The sequence below is a fragment of the Ranitomeya imitator genome, chromosome 1, assembly GCF_032444005.1.
Source record: "Ranitomeya imitator isolate aRanImi1 chromosome 1, aRanImi1.pri, whole genome shotgun sequence".
In the NCBI taxonomy this organism is placed as follows: domain Eukaryota; kingdom Metazoa; phylum Chordata; class Amphibia; order Anura; family Dendrobatidae; genus Ranitomeya; species Ranitomeya imitator.
Genome location: NC_091282.1, coordinates 882,475,874 through 882,492,124, shown reverse-complemented (window position 1 = coordinate 882,492,124; position 16,251 = coordinate 882,475,874). Strand labels below are relative to the sequence as shown.

Below are 16,251 nucleotides of genomic sequence, written 5' to 3'. Positions count from 1 at the left end.
GGGCTCTGCAAACGCAATGTGACGCCCGCAGACCATTCCATCAAAGTCTGCATTTCAAAAGTCACTACTTCCCTTCTGAGCCCCGACGTGTGCCCAAACAGTGGTTTACCCCCACACATGGGGTATCAGCGTACTCAGGAGAAACTGGACAACAACTATTGTGGTCCAATTTCTCCTGTTACCCTTGGGAAAATAAAAAATTCTGGGCTAAATAAATATTTTTGAGGAAAGAAAACGTATTTATTATTTTCACGGCTCTGCATTATAAACTTCTATGAAGCACTTGGGGGTTCAAAGTGCTCACCACACATCTAGAAAAGTTCCTTTCGGGGTCTAGTTTCCAAAATGGGGTCACTTGTGGGGGGTTTCTACTGTTTAGGCACATCAGGGGCTCTGCAAACGCAACGTGACGCCCGCAGAGCATTCCATCAAAGTCTGCATTTCAAAACGTCACTACTTCACTTCCGAGCCCCAACGTGTGCCCAAACAGTGGTTTACCCCCACATATTGGGTATCACCGTACTCCGGAGAAACTGGACAACAAATATTGGGGTCAAATTTCTCCTGTTACCCTTGGGAAAATTAAAAAATTCTGGGCTAAATAATTATTTTTGAGGAAAGAAAACGTATTTATTATTTTCACGGCTCTGCATTATAAACTTCTATGAAGCACTTGGGGGTTCAAAGTGCTCACCACACATCTAGATAAGTTCCTTTCGGGGTCTAGTTTCCAAAATGGGGTCACTTGTGGGGGGTTTCTACTGTTAAGCCACATCAGGGGCTCTGCAAACGCAACGTGACGCCCACAGGGCATTCCATCAAAGTCTGCATTTCAAAACGTCACTACTTCACTTCCGAGCCTCGGCATGTGCCCAAACAGTGGTTTACCCCCACATATGGGGTATCAGCGTACTCAGGAGAAACTGGACAACAACTTATGTGGTCCAATTTCTCCTGTAACCCTTGTGAAAATAAAAAATTCTGGGCTAAATAATTATTTTTGAGGAAAGAAAACGTATTTATTATTTTCACGGTTCTGCATTATAAACTTCTATGAAGCACTTGGGGGTTCAAAGTGCTCACCACACATCTAGATAAGTTCCTTTGGGGGTCTAGTTTCCAAAATGGGGTCACTTGTGGGGGGTTTCTACTGTTAAGCCACATCAGGGGCTCTGCAAACGCAATGTGACGCCCACAGAGCATTCCATCAAAGTCTGCATTTCAAAACGTCACTACTTCACTTCCGAGCCCCGGCATGTGCCCAAACAGTGATTTACCCCCACATATGGGGTATCAGAGTACTCAGGAGAAACTGGACAACAACTTTTGGGGTAAAATTTCTCCTGTTACCCTTGGGAAAATAATAAATTGCAGGCTAAAAGATCATTTTTGAGAAAATATTTTTTTTTTTTTATTTTCATGGCTCTGCGTTATAAACTTCTGTGAAGCACTTGGGGGTTCAAAGTCCTCACCACACATCTAGATTAGTTCCTTTGGGGGTCTAGTTTCCAAAATGGGGTCATTTCTGGGGGATCTCCAATGTTTAGGCACACAGGGGCTCTCCAAACGTGACATGGTGTCCGCTAATGATTGGAGCTAATTTTCCATTTAAAAAGCCAAATGGCGTGCCATCCCTTCTGAGCCCTGCCGTGCGCCCAAACAGTGGTTTACCCCCACATATGGGGTATCAGCGTACTCAGGACAAACTCGACAACAATATTTGGAGTCCAATTTCTCCTATTATCCTTGGCAAAATAGGAAATTCAAGGCTAAAAAATCATTTTTGAGGAAAGAAAAAATATTTTTTATTTTCATGGCTCTGCGTTATAAACTTCTGTGAAGCACCTGGGGGTTTAAAGTGCTCAATATGCATCTAGATAAGTTCCTTGGGGGGTCTAGTTTCCAAAATGGGGTCACTTGTGGGGGAGCTCCAATGTTTAGGCACACAGGGGCTCTCCAAACGCGACATGGTGTCCGCTAACAATTGGAGCTAATTTTCCATTCAAAAAGTCAAATGGCGCGCCTTCCCTTCCGAGCCCTGCCGAGTGCCCAAACAGTGGTTTACCCCCACATATGAGGTATCGGCGTACTCGGGAGAAATTGCCCAACAAATTTTATGATCCATTTTATCCTACTGCCCATGTGAAAATGAAAAAATTGAGGCGAAAAAATTTTTTTTGTGAAAAAAAAGTACTTTTTCATTTTTACAGATCAATTTGTGAAGCACCTGAGGGTTTAAAGTGCTCACTAGGCATCTAAATAAGTTCCTTGGGGGGCCTAGTTTCCAAAATGGGGTCACTTGTGGGGGAGCGCCAATGTTTAGGCACACAGGAGCTATCCAAACGCGACATGGTGTCCGCTAACGATGGAAATAATTTTTCATTCAAAAAGTCAAATGGCGCTCCTTCCCTTCCGAGCTTTACCATGTGCCCAAACAGTGGTTTACCCCCACATGTGAGGTATTGTTGTACTCAGGAGAAATTGCCCAACACATTTTAGGATCCATTTTATCCTGTTGCCCATGTGAAAATGAAAAAATTGACGCTAAAAGAATTTTTTTGTGAAAAAAAAGTACTTTTTCATTTTTACGGACCAATTTGTGAAGCACCTGGGGGTTCAAAGTGCTCACTATGCATCTGGATAAGTTCCTTGGGGCGTCTAGTTTCCAAAATGGGGTCACTTGTGGGGGAGCTCCAATTTTTAGGCACACGGGTGCTCTCCAAACGTGACATGGTGTCTGCTAAAGAGTGGAGCCAATTTTTGATTCAAAAAGTCAAATGGCGCTCCTTCCCTTCCAAGCCCTGCCGTGCGCCCAAACAGTGGTTTACCCCCACATATGAGGTATCAGCGTACTCAGGACAAATTGGACAACAACTTTCGTGGTTCAGTTTCTCCTTTTACCATTGGGAAAATAAAAAAATTGTTGCTAAAAGATAATTTTTGTGACTAAAAAGTTAAATGTTCATTTTTTCCTTCCATGTTGCTTCTGCTGCTGTGAAGCACCTGAAGGGTTAATAATCTTCTTAAATGTGGTTTTGAGTACCTTGAGGGGTGCAGTTTTTAGAATGGTGTCACTTTTGGGTATTTTCAGCCATATAGACTCCTCAAACTGACTTCAAATGTGAGGTGGTCCCTAAAAAAAATGGTTTTGTAAATTTCGTTGTAAAAATGACAAATCGCTGGTCAAATTTTAACCCTTATAACTTCCTAACAAAAAAAATTTTGTTTCCAAAATTGTGCTGATGTAAAGTAAACATGTGGGAAATGTTATTTATTAACTATTTTGTGTCACATATCTCTCTGGTTTAACAGAATAAAAATTCAAAATGTGAAAATTGCGAAATTTTCAAAATTTTCGCCAAATTTCCGTTTTTATCACAAATAAACGCAAAATTTATTGACCTAAATTTACCACTAACATGAAGCCCAATATGTCACGAAAAAACATTCTCAGAACCGCTAGGATCCGTTGAAGCGTTCCTGAGTTATTACCTCATAAAGGGACACTGGTCAGAATTGCAAAAAACGGCAAGGTCTTTAAGGTCAAAATAGGCTGGGTCATGAAGGGGTTAAAACTGGAGAAATGTTTATAAGCTACAGGAATATTCTGAGGTTTTGCAAACTCAGAAAACTGAACAGATACTGTATAAATGATCACATGTCCCTGCCCTGCAGAAGGAATGAGTTATCAGTAACTTGTATCTTGAGAAACATATAATTACCATAGCATCCATATTTATACTCTCTTTTTCTACTTCTCTCACTAAGCAGTTCAACAACTTTATTGTAGGTGACACTGGCAAAGCTTTATTTAGCATGCTTGGACTTGTGGTACCATCCGGAAAGGGAGTTTGTAGGTTAGGCTGCTTTCACATTTCAGTCGGTACGGGCCCGTCGCAATACATCGGGCCGACGTACCGATGGACGTTGTGAAATAACTGCAAGACGTGGGCAGCGGATGCAGTTTTTCAACGCATCCGCTGCCCATTTTGCGGTCCGAGGAGGAGGGGGCAGAGTTTCAGCCACGCATGCATGGTCAAAAATGGCGGACACGTCACACAAAAAAAGTTACATTGAACTTTTTTTGTGCGTTGCATCCGCCAAAACACGACGGATCCGTCAAATGACGGATGTGGCGTGTGCCCATCCGTTCTGATCCGTCGCTAATACAAGTGTATGGGCAAAAAAAGCATCCTGCAAGCACATTTGCAGAATCCGTTTTTTGCCCATAACGACGGATTGCGACGGAGGACAAAAGACGGAAGTGTGAAAGTAGCCTTAACTGTTCAACAATTTTGTCTCATTAACTTCCTTCTCTTATCCTTGGGTGCGAATAAGCAAAATTTAAACCCATAGCTCTCTGCTTCCAGATGCCAGTTATAAGTGTTACTGACCCTGGTTCACTTCTTTGCACTGCTTTGACTTATTTTACTATTCTGATCCTTGACCTCGGCTTGTGTTTAGACTATCCTACTACCTTACGATTTTGTTCCTAATCCTGACTCCTTGGTGCTTCCCCTCTTTTCAGAATGAATGGGGATCATATTTTGCGGTTTGGCTTAGAGAAATGATTAGGGAACACATTGGACACATAGTTCATGATTCCGGTATATCTCTGAGAGGAGTATTCCTTGCCCATTTTGTAGTGATTGGTGGGCAGCTGACAATGGAGATGCACATAAGCAAGCAGTCAGAGTAATAGAAAGGAGAAAGGCAAGGGAAGAGCCCTTCGTGAATACATTGGACTCATAAACTATGCGTCCAGTGTATTCTCTCTTTGCTACTGTTAGCCAGGTGGACCACTATTTGTTTAGGCTGCTTAAACGAATAGAAGAACAGATCTGTGCTTTTCCAATGCTGATATTACATAGTTCAACGCGGTCTGATGATAAATACTTTTTAAAGGGGTTCTTCACTACTCAACAAGTTAATCTTAATGGGCCCAGGATGAGGTAACGCAACAAAAAAACTACACTAAACTCCCAGACCTCTCCTCCGCAATCCATTATATGTCATTTGCCAAAACACTTGCTTCATCAATGAAGAAGAGTGGGCGTCATGTGACCCCATGCAGTCTTCACATTCTTTCCAGTTTCTTCCTGTTCGGATGTAATAAAAGGGCTGTAGCTAGAGAGGAGCGGTTTGATCTGAATTTATAAGTTCCACAGAATATTGAGCAATGTGAGATTCGATTTGCAAGGATCACTAAAACAACATGCACTGCACCATTTCCCACACGGAGAAGCATCAGATAGCGGTCTTATGACATTTTGCTCAACTGATCATACTTCCCTATAATGCCCCTGCAGCTATTCCATCATATAGTATATCCCAGTTTATTAAGTGGATTATTATACCTTTTATGATGGTTACCAGTAACTGGGTTATCAGAGATCAGTGTCACAATCTCCCCCTTGCTCATTATTCCTAGCAATTAGAAGCTTTTCAGTTTTGTGATTCGCAGCAAATTATTCAACACAAATATAATTATTACGGAAATGGGCGAAGTCGGTGAATTTGAAAATCAAGCGATATGCTCATCTCTAGCTGCAACCGATCAGCAGCTGATTGACTGCAACAGTCACGTGACGTCTCCCCCACTGGATGTTGATGCTAGAAGATAGGCTGGGAAACCAGTGCAGAGTGCAAGGAGTGGCACCGTACTGAGAGCTGACGTTTTTTATTTGTTTCCTTACACTGGTCTGGGACAATTAAGAATAACTTGTTCAATAGTGGAAAACTCTTTTAAATAGTTGAGACATCCGTGCAAATATATATTTCACTCTGAGGGGAATGTAATATCAGCAAAAATTGGTTCTGTCATCTAAACTAAATGCAAATTATTTTATTCTTCTAAGAGTTTAATTTTAAGAGCAATTTGCTTAAATAACATAATATGTACATATTGTCCTACTGTGGTATAATTGCTAAAAACGTACTGATTGCATAAATAGCTCTGATTGCAATATACATATTTTCTAATAATTTTCTAGAGTTTACACTATGATAATCTCAGGTAAATTGTATTGATGTGAATGAGTAATCAACTGTAATCACACAGTGGGTGCATTAGTATTCGCTACAAGGAGCCATGGCACATCTTCTCAGTTTGACTCATCAAACAAGAATTGGAGCTTTTATCGTCACAAAACATGTCAGTTTCTTTGAATTGTATAATATGAGAAAATATAGCTTTACTTCATGCTCAAAATTTCATTAAAACACAGATTTACATGCTGTGCCCTATAAGGATTCAGTGATTGGATAATTTTATGCTTATAAGGTCATTGTTGCTTACGAGCTGCCAAAATGCATAAAGTAATTGTAGTTATTAGAGCTACGCAAATTAAGCAATATTCAAATTCGCTTGTTCACAAGATTTTCCTGGCAAATTTGATTCACAGAGAACTTATTCTCCGTGAACTTGATGCTCCTTATTATATTTTGGGGTCATTCCAGACCTTAGAGCTCAATAAACATAAGATGTAAAAAATAAATTAAAAAACTTATAATCACCTTACTGCTCACCTCTCCTACCCCTTGACTCCTCACCAACACAGACCTTTCCTCATCACATATTCTTATCACTGATACTCACTCTTCAGTCCTTCTTCATGACGACACTACCGGGCTTAGCCTACACCATATACACAGCAGGTTTATGCCAAGTACTGTATGTTCTCTTAGTGTTTCTGCTGGGTGCTTCGGGTTTTTCCCACACTCCAAAAACATATTTATATTGAATATAGATTGTGAGCCCCAATGGGGACAGTGATAATGATGTCTATAAAGCGCTTCAGAATTAATAGCGCTATACAGTTAGTCCTCGGTTTACGACGTTCTCGGGTTACGTTGTTTCATGTTTACGACACTTTATACGACGCCTCATTCTGACTTACGCGGTTTTCCGTCGTAAGTCGAACTACGTGCAGTGGCGGAACAATAGAGTTCAGTACTGTACACTGTACCCGGTTACACGAGGAAAATGAGTCTTCTGCACGCCATAATACCCTTCATTATGGCTCCCAAATGTAAGCTAGACTCATCTGATATCAGTGCATCAAAGAAAAGGAAGGCCATCACCATGGAGGTGAAAGTGGATATCATAAGGCGATCTGATAAGGGGGAAACACCAACAGAAATTGGCAGGTCATTAGGACTTATTCGTTCGACTGTCGCTATGATTATCAAGGATAAAGATCATATCCTTGAACATGTGAAAGGATCTGCTCCTATGAAAGCGACAGTGATAACAAAGTAGTGTAGTGGGCTTATTATTGAGATGGAAAGATTATTGGTGCTTTGGTTGGAAGACCAAAATCAACACCGTATCCCTATGAGCCTTATGGTTATTCAGGAGAAGGCTAGGTGACTGGTTGAGGCGTTGAAAAGAGAAAAGGGGGAAGGAAGTGAAAGTGAAGAATTTGTGGCGAGTAGGGGTTGGTTTATGAGGTTTAAGGATCGTACCAATTTCCATGACATTAAAGTGCATGGTGAAGCTGCTAGTGCTGATGAGAAAGCAGCAACTGAGTTTCCTAAAGCATTGGCTAAGATAATTGAGGGGGGTGGTTACTGTGCTCAACAAGTGTTCAACGTGGATGAGACAGGCTTGTTTTGGAAACGTTTGCCTAATCGTATGTACATTGCCAAGGAGGAGAAGTCAGCACCAGGTCATAAAGTCGGCAAGGAGAAACTGACTTTGCTTCTTGGGGGCAATGCTGCTGGCGACTACAAACTGAAGCCCATGCTGGTGTATCAGGCTGAGAATCCAAGGGCACTCAAGGGCATTTCAAAGGGTCCACTACCAGTCATCTGGAAGTCTAATAGGAAGGCATGGGTGACACTTGCAGTGTTTGATGACTGGTTCACCAACCATTTTGTGCCAGGCGTGGAGCGGTATTGTACCTCCAAGGATATCCCCTTTAAGATGTTGCTAATTCTGGACAATGCCCCTGGACACCCTGCCCATCTGGATGACTTTAACCCTAATGTCAAGGTGGTTTACCTTCCACCTAATACCACTGCCCTAATACAGCCTATGGACCAAGGAGTCATTGCTACATTCAAGGCCTACTGCCTCCGAAGGGTCATTGGTAATGCTTTAGCAGCAACTGAAAAGAGCAAGGACTTGACTCTAAAGGACTTTTCGAAAACATACAACATCCTTGATGCTGTAAATAACATTGCTGATTCCTGGGATGAGGTTAAGTAGACCAGTATGAATGGTGTGTGGACAAAACTGTGTCCCCAGTTTGTGAATGATGTCACAGAGGTCCAAGAGTCAGTGACTACTGTCATAAAGAACGTTGTTGATATGAGTAAGACAATGAATCTGGAGGTGGAGGATGATGATGTCACAGAGCTACTGGCATCTCATGGAGAGGAGTAATCTGCTGAGGACCTTATTCAACTGGAGAAGCAAATGATAGAGGAAGAGGAAGACATACCAACCCCAGAACTTAAGAGATTTACAAGGCAGGGCTTGGCAGTAGGTTTTGCCGTGATACAGGAAGGGTTGTCAAGGTTTGAGGCTGAGGATCCCAACATTGAAAGGTACACTAGGGTTGCCAGAGAAGTCATGGATTCCCTTAGGTGTTACAAGGAGATCTTGGAGAAGAAGATGGTCTCCTTCCAAACTAACCTGCAGCAGTACTTCAAGAAGGTAGAGGCCTGCAACAGATCCTGCAACAGATCCTGTACCTGCACCCTCTACCTCAGCTGCCCCTCTTGACTCACCTGCCCCTCTTGACTCACCTGCCCCAGTATCTCCAGCACCTTCTGCAGCTTCCTCCCAATAAGCCTGTTCTCTCTTTGGAATTGTTATCTTTGTTTATTACAGTACACTGTTTATTACTGTTACATCACTTACAGTACAGTATTTCATTATTAAACGAACTGTACTGCACAATATTTTACTGTACCTATGTTTATTGATAATTATGTAGGGTACTGTGTTAGGATAGGTGTTTGGATAGCCCAAGTGTTTGCAGTACTGTACTGTTATTATTGTACCGTACTGTATAAACGTATGGTCCGACTTACGTCGAAATTCAATTTACGACGCCGCGTAAGAACGGATCAACGTCGTAAGTCGAGGACTACCTGTATAAACAATTTAAAAAAATAAATAGATGATATGTGTATGTGTGTAAATAGCGTAGACTGAACATATACAATATAAAAGTTGGAGCATTGATTTATCAAGAGTTTCATGCTGGATTTGATGAATCAGGCAAGCCACGAAGTGGTGTCCGCCTTTGTGTCCTGGACTGGAGCAACATTTGTAGTCATGACTGGAGTAAGATTTGTGGTGTAAGACTGAGGTGTATCTGGGTGTGGGCAGGTGGGGCATCTGCTCCGGGTGCAGCCAGCAGGGGGCGCTGTTGGGCCACCTAAACAGCCATCCGAAGTGCCTCCCAAGCAGCTGCATTTTGCTGCCCCCCCCTGGACTGGGAGTTGGCCATTCTTTGAGCCAGCTGTCAAGTTCATCATTATATATTACCTGTACAGTGACACTATATGTAGAGCTCTTGTGTGTAATGTCACTGGTGATCCCTGTTTTACCTGTACTCTATATACCACATTCAGAGTTCCTGTGCGTAATGTCACCTGTGATAACTGTATTACCTGTACACTTACTCTACACACTGTATACTATATACAGAGCTCCTGTCTATAATGGCGGTTATGGTAATATTAGCATTGTTTTTTTTTTTATTAACGATCAGTACTGTAGTATTCGGTCAACATCTGGTAGTAATATGTAGTCTGGTCATGGTGTGGCTGTATTTGTTCCTTGTATGTGGTATTATTTGGTTACTATGCTGTGGTAATATGCGGTCTGGTCATGGTGTAGTGATATTTCTTCCTTGTATGTTGTATTATTTGATCACTATGGTGGTTATATGTGGTCTGGTTATGATGTTGCAGTATTTGTTCCTTGTATGTAGCATTATTCGGTTAGCATGTGGTAGCAATATGTGGTCTTGTCATGGTCTGGTGGTATTTTTTCCTTATATGTGGTATTATTAGGTTTCTATTGTGGTAATATGTGGTCTGTCCATGGTGTGACAGTATTTGCCCCTTGTTTGTGGTATTATTGGTCATTTTTAAAAATGTATGCGACACTCCCTTACAGAAAAATAAATAAAAATATACCTAAAAAAAAGTATTGGATATTTTAAGAAATGTTTAATAGGCTACAGTAGAGTAGGGCCCTGCCAAAAGAGTCTACCTTATTGTGGTGGCTTCTTAAAACATCTTTTGGCCAAAACAAAAGTTGATGGCTATGCATGTGATATAATGTTTAATAGGAACCATTAATGTGTGATTGGCGATGTTGTGGTGCAGAAGTGGAGTTTTTCCAAGAGTGGGTGGTGGGAATGTGGAAAGTTCGAGGGATGGAGGAGCTGGGCTGGAGCTTGGGCAGAGTCTCAAAAGGGCCTGAACATTTTGCCAGTATGGGGCCCTAAAATTCCTGATGGCAGCCTTGGCTGGCTATGGAGGAGATAAGAGGAGCTGGCTATGGGGGAGAAAAGAGGAGCTGGCTATGGGGGACATATGAGGGGCTGGCTATGGATGAGATAAGAGGAGCTGGCTATGGGAGAGATAAGAGGAGCTAGCTATGGGAGACATATGAGGGGCTGGCTATGGGGGAGGTAAGAGGAACTGGCTATGGGGAGATAAGAGGAGCTAGCTATGGGAGACATATGAGGGCCTGGCTATAGGAGAGGTAAGAAAAGCTGGCTATGTTTGGACATATGAGGGGCTGGTATTGGGGGACATATGAGACGCTGGCTATGGTGGAAATAAGAGGAGCTGTCTATAGGGGACATATGAAGGGCTGGCTAAAGGGGAGATGAGAGGAGCTGGCTATAGTGTACATATGAGTTGCTGGCTATGGGTGACATAAGAGAGGCTGGTGATTGGGGACATATGAGGGACTGGCTATGGGGAACATAAGATGGGCTGGCTGTGGGGAACATAAGGCGGGCTGGCTCCAGGGAACATAAGAAGGGCTGACTGTGGGGGACCTACGTTGCGCTGGCTATGGAAGACATATTAGCGGCTGTGGGGCACATATGAGGGCCTGGCAAGGGAGGCAATAGGAGGATCTAGCTATGGGGGAGATAAGAGGAGTTTGCTATGGGGACACATGAGAAGCTGACAATGGGGGGCATATGAGGGGCTGGCTATGGGGGAGATAAGATGAGCTTACTTTGGAGGAAATATGAGAAGCTGGATATGGGGGAGATAAGAAGGGCTGGATATGGGGGATAAAAGAGGGTATGGCAATGGGGGACATAAAAATGGCTGGTTATGGGGATATATGAGGGGCTAGCCATGGTGGAGATAAGAGGAGCTAGCTTTGGGGGACATATGAGGGGCTGGCAATGGGGATACAAGAAGGGCTGTCTATGGGGGAATATATGAAGGGCTAGCTATGGGGGACATAAGAGGGGCTGGTTATAGAGGACATAAGAACATAGGAGGGTTTAGTTATGGGGACATATGATGGGCTGGCTATGGGGAACAAAAGACAGGCTGGCTGTGGGGAATGTAATACATGCTGGCTGTGGGGGACATATATGAGGCTCGCTGTGGGAGAACATACAATAAGATAGGCTGAATGTAGGGGACCCAAGTTTGGCTGGCTACAGGAGCTATCACAAGAGGGACTGTGGGTCACCACATCTCAGAGAATGTGGGGGACATTATACTGGGAGCTGTGGGGGACATTATACCTGGACAGTGGGGATATCATACTGTATAGGATATGCGGGGGGCATCATTGTATAATGTTCTGTGGGGGATATCGTACTGTATATTGGGGGCTGTGGTGGACATCATAGTGTATATTGGGGGCATGTTGGGAATATCACACTGTATGGATGGATGTGGAAACCATCATACTGTAGGGGAACAGTCTAACGGGGGATACAGTTTGGAGAGGATAATGTGGTGAGCAGTATGAAGGCACAGAAGGGATATGAGCATGAAATGTGGTCACAGTGTGGAGAGAGGTTAGCATGGTAGAGGGACAATGTGGAGATATAGAGAATGGAAGTGAAAACTTAAAAGGTGACAGCAATGGTATAGGCTGTGGTGCATAAGGGTGGATGGTGTAGCTGTAATAATCTGCAGGCACGGAGGATGTCACCACGGATGTGAGGCAGACCAAAAGTTAAAGGTTTATTTACAGGTATAAACACTCCACACAGGGAGGAGCAGATGGGCGAATAAATGCAACAAGTAAAGGGTTAATCGGTACTTCAGGAAATAAACAAAGGCAGATATAAACTTATCAGTCTGTAGAAGGCTTGATTGAAGTCATACTTGGTTTTACCCACATGCACTCCTGCAGGGCCTGTTTCATCATCATGTCACGCAAACCCATCACTAGCTGGTCTCGCAGCACAATGTCAATAGGCCCTACATCTACGCCATCCTTACGGGTAATGGCAGTATGAAGTTCCTGCAGGGCATTCATAAACTGCATCACCATCTCCCCCTCTCTTCCAGGGCCGGCGTCATGGGATGTATCCGATCATCCCTCAGATGCATTCTGTTCAGCTCCACAACATCACATTATTCCCGGAGACTTTCGGCAAATTGTTTAGCATGGCTCCCAGGGAGATGCTGTACCTGCTTGGTCTGCCACCTCCGTGTCATTGTGCGACATCGTGCCAACTGCGCCACTTGTAATAATCTGCAGGCACGGAGGATGTTGCCATGGATTTGAGGCAGACCAAGAGATAAAGGTTTATTTACAGGTAAACACTCCACGCAGGGAGGAGCAGATGAGGGAATAAATGCAACAAGTAAAGGGTTAAATGGTACTTCAGGAAATAAACAAAGGCAGATATAAACTTATCAGACTGTAGAAGGCTTGATTGAAGGGTCTAATTCTCCGATGTTGGCACCGTCAACAGCGGCACATTCAGTCTCTCAGGTCCCAGTCCATGACACGATGAAAACACGGTTCTCAAGGCAGGCAACAGGATGGTGTGGGGTGAGATGAGGTCCTTCTCTCACCGGTCTTAGTCACAAAGCTCTGTCCTGAACGATTAACCGCAGAAATGATACTGTGCGCCTTGGTCAGTCCAATTACTCCTCTCAGGGTCTCAGGCCTACTTCTCAGTTCATCGGGCCTGTCCGTGCCAGCATCTACCTCTAACCTGTCAGAGGAGTCTCCTTCAGTCACGGAGACTGGTGGGTCAGCGTCAGTTTGGGGGCGCTCACAGGGTCAAGCCTCTCTGGAGTCCTCAGCCGGGGGGCGCTCACGCTTAGTGACAGCAGCGCAGCTGGCAGCTCACTCTCCTTTGCTCTGCACTTTCCTGCCCGGACTTCTGTCAGCTTCCCACGCGCAGCGCCTTTTAACCAGTAACCACCCCAGTCTGTCACATGGGAAGGTCGGTCCAGGTCAGGTAAGCTTCCCCCGGGAACACTGGTATCTGCACACGGTGCAGAAGAGGCAACCCCATTTGAGTCCACCCTTCTCTTCATCCCCTTACTAGCAGTTATAGCTGATAATGGCAAATAGTGGAGCAGTTATACCTCATTCAGTCAGACACTATGGTAAGTGTAGCTCATTAAGGTGGACAGTGTGGAGGACATATACCATAGAAGGCTTATTTAGGACATAAATGTACAGATGTTTTTATGCAGAGGGCATTATAAAAAGACTGTTATTTTTAAAGGGCATCATGTTGGGATGTGCTTCTGAAGACCGAAGAAGAGGGAATATAGAGAGACGAGATATGGATGTGAAAAGCCATCATGCCTTCTGTGCAAGATGGAGACGAAAAGAAAGAAAAGTCAGAAAAGATGTCACCCATAATTTACCTGGATTTAAATGTTTACATGTTGATACTGACCAGGTCTCATCAGTACTGTGGTTTTCCTTTATGGTCCACAGTCTGATAAAGACTCTTACCATTGTTAAGGACATACTGGGAGTTGTACGTTCATGAGACACAAACGTATATGAACCTGACAGAAGGATTCAGCTAGTCAGTTTTTAATCATGTGATGTCATAGACATAATGGAAAAAGAAGAATTTGGCCACGTGCACACGTTGCGGAAAGTGGTGCGGATTTTTCCGGACTCATTTTGGTAAATCCGCAGGTAAACCGCACTGCAGATTTCCTGCAGAATTACGGCGCATTAACTGTAAATTTTTTGCGGATTTTGAGCGGATTCCACCTGCGGATTCCTATTATGGAGCAGGTGTAAACTGCTGCGGAATCTGCACAAAGAATTGACATGCTGCAGAATAAACAGCAACACGTTTCCGCGCGTTTTTTTACACAGCATGTGCACTGCGGTTTTTGTTTTCCATAGGTTTACATAGTACCGTAAACTCATGGAAAACTGCTGCGAATTCGCAGCAGCCAATCCGCTACGGATCCGCAGCAAAATGTGCACATACCCTAAACTGGGTAAAAAGGCAAAATGAGCAATCTTAAGTACATAGTGCTATATAATATGATGAGTGCAATATATTAAGAGGATACAAGTTTTGATGGGAATAGTGTTTCTTTAAAAAATAATCATACATGTTGTAACGCTATTGCCAGCAGGGATGCTGGCAAACTCTCTGCGCCGGCCCTGCGGTTTGGTGACCGTCTGCTCTCAAGTGTCCTACTTGTGCACGCCGCACTTTCTGTCAATATGCATAGGGTGCGCACGTGCACACATAGTAAAATGCCCTCAGCAAATGGCTGGGAGGCATTTAGTTTCAAAGTACACCTGCACCAGCCAATTGCTGTGATTAAAATACTCACCCGGCTCCCGGCTCCCTCGCAGCGTCCTGTCCTGGCCGCACCTTCTACTGTATGAGCGGTCACGTGGGGCTGCTCATTTACAGTAATGAATATGCGGCTCCACCCCTATGGGAGGTGGGGCCGCATATTCATGACTGTAATCGGCGGCCCCACGTGACCGCTCATACAGTAGAAGGTGCGGCCAGGACAGGACGCTGCGAGGGAGCCGGTTGAGTATTTTAATCACAGCGGGGGGGGGGGGGCGCACAGGGGGAGGAAGGGGGGGGGACCTGGATCTTGATTTTACACACAATTATTCATATCTTCTCTACAGCAAACGCTGCTGCAGGGAAGATATGAATGGGGCTTCAGCACCAGATGCAGAGGACAGCGCTAAACTTTAGCGATGTCTCTGGCACGGTGCGTGTGGTACCCAGTGGGCACAGGGGCGGCACACGTGTGCCGCACGTGTGCCACACTGATGTGCCACAGAAACGCACCGGCACGCGGACACGGATAATTCCGGTACCGATTTTTCCGGTACTGGAATTATCTGGACGTGTGAGACAGGCCTTAGGGAGTCACCAAGCAAGAATATTCATTAGTGTGTAGCTTCTCCTACCAGTGAATTGTGAGCCAGTGGGTAGTTTCCTGAACCCAAACTCCTGGTCTGTGTGTGGTCAGTGTCTGAATCTGCTCCATGTGCAGCCAGTGCCTGAACCTGCTCCCCTGATGCGCTTGTGGCCTGTGCCTGAAATCTCACCCCCTAGTCCATTTGTATTCAGTCTGCTAAAACCGAATCAGTCCAGTCTGAACATAGCCGTGTCAGTAACCATTCTGTAGAGGAGCCAGAACTTATTAGTCTGAATGGAACCGTAGGCCTTAATCAGTGTCAGCTGCAGCGCATGTTCTGCCTCGGATTGGTACCTGGCAGCTACCTGCAGACCAGCCTGTCTCCACCTTCAGGAGCTCCAGTGAACACCAAGTAGCCGCATAGCTACACCCGTTTCAGGGGGAAATGCGGGCGCCATCAGCTTTATCTGCCATGGGCACCAAAATACCTTGTCTCGCTCCTGGTTTGCACATTTTACACTGTGAGCACTGTTTAGTGTGACTGAAACTATGCGATTTGCATGATTAGTTGGAATGCGGTTGGAAATATGAAGTGTTTCGTGACCATTTGCTCTCACTGCCGAAACCAGAGAATCCTGACAGCATGTGTTGTGCGTGTTGTGAGGATTAAGAAGTTTGCAGTTGTGACTTCATCCTATAACAAAGTAAAAAAAAAAGTAGGCAACTGGTGCTCTCAACTGTCTTGCTGTGCATCCTCACTTTAGGCCAGTTGTATTGCTCTCTTTGGTCATCAGTGTGGTTTCTTCATAGGCATCTATGGCCCCTCTGGCATATACTAGGCCCTCTGTTGTCATAATGCTGCAGGGTTATGCACATCATGAAATTTTGTGAGGCCTAGAATCATGCTATGCT

General features: G+C 44.2%; 1 pseudogene; it reads left to right on the top strand.

The window, feature by feature from the left end:
• The first annotated feature begins 7,018 nt into the window (after positions 1-7,018).
• Positions 7,019-8,731, top strand: LOC138649647 (tigger transposable element-derived protein 1-like; annotated as a pseudogene).
• Positions 8,732-16,251: the final 7,520 nt, after the last annotated feature.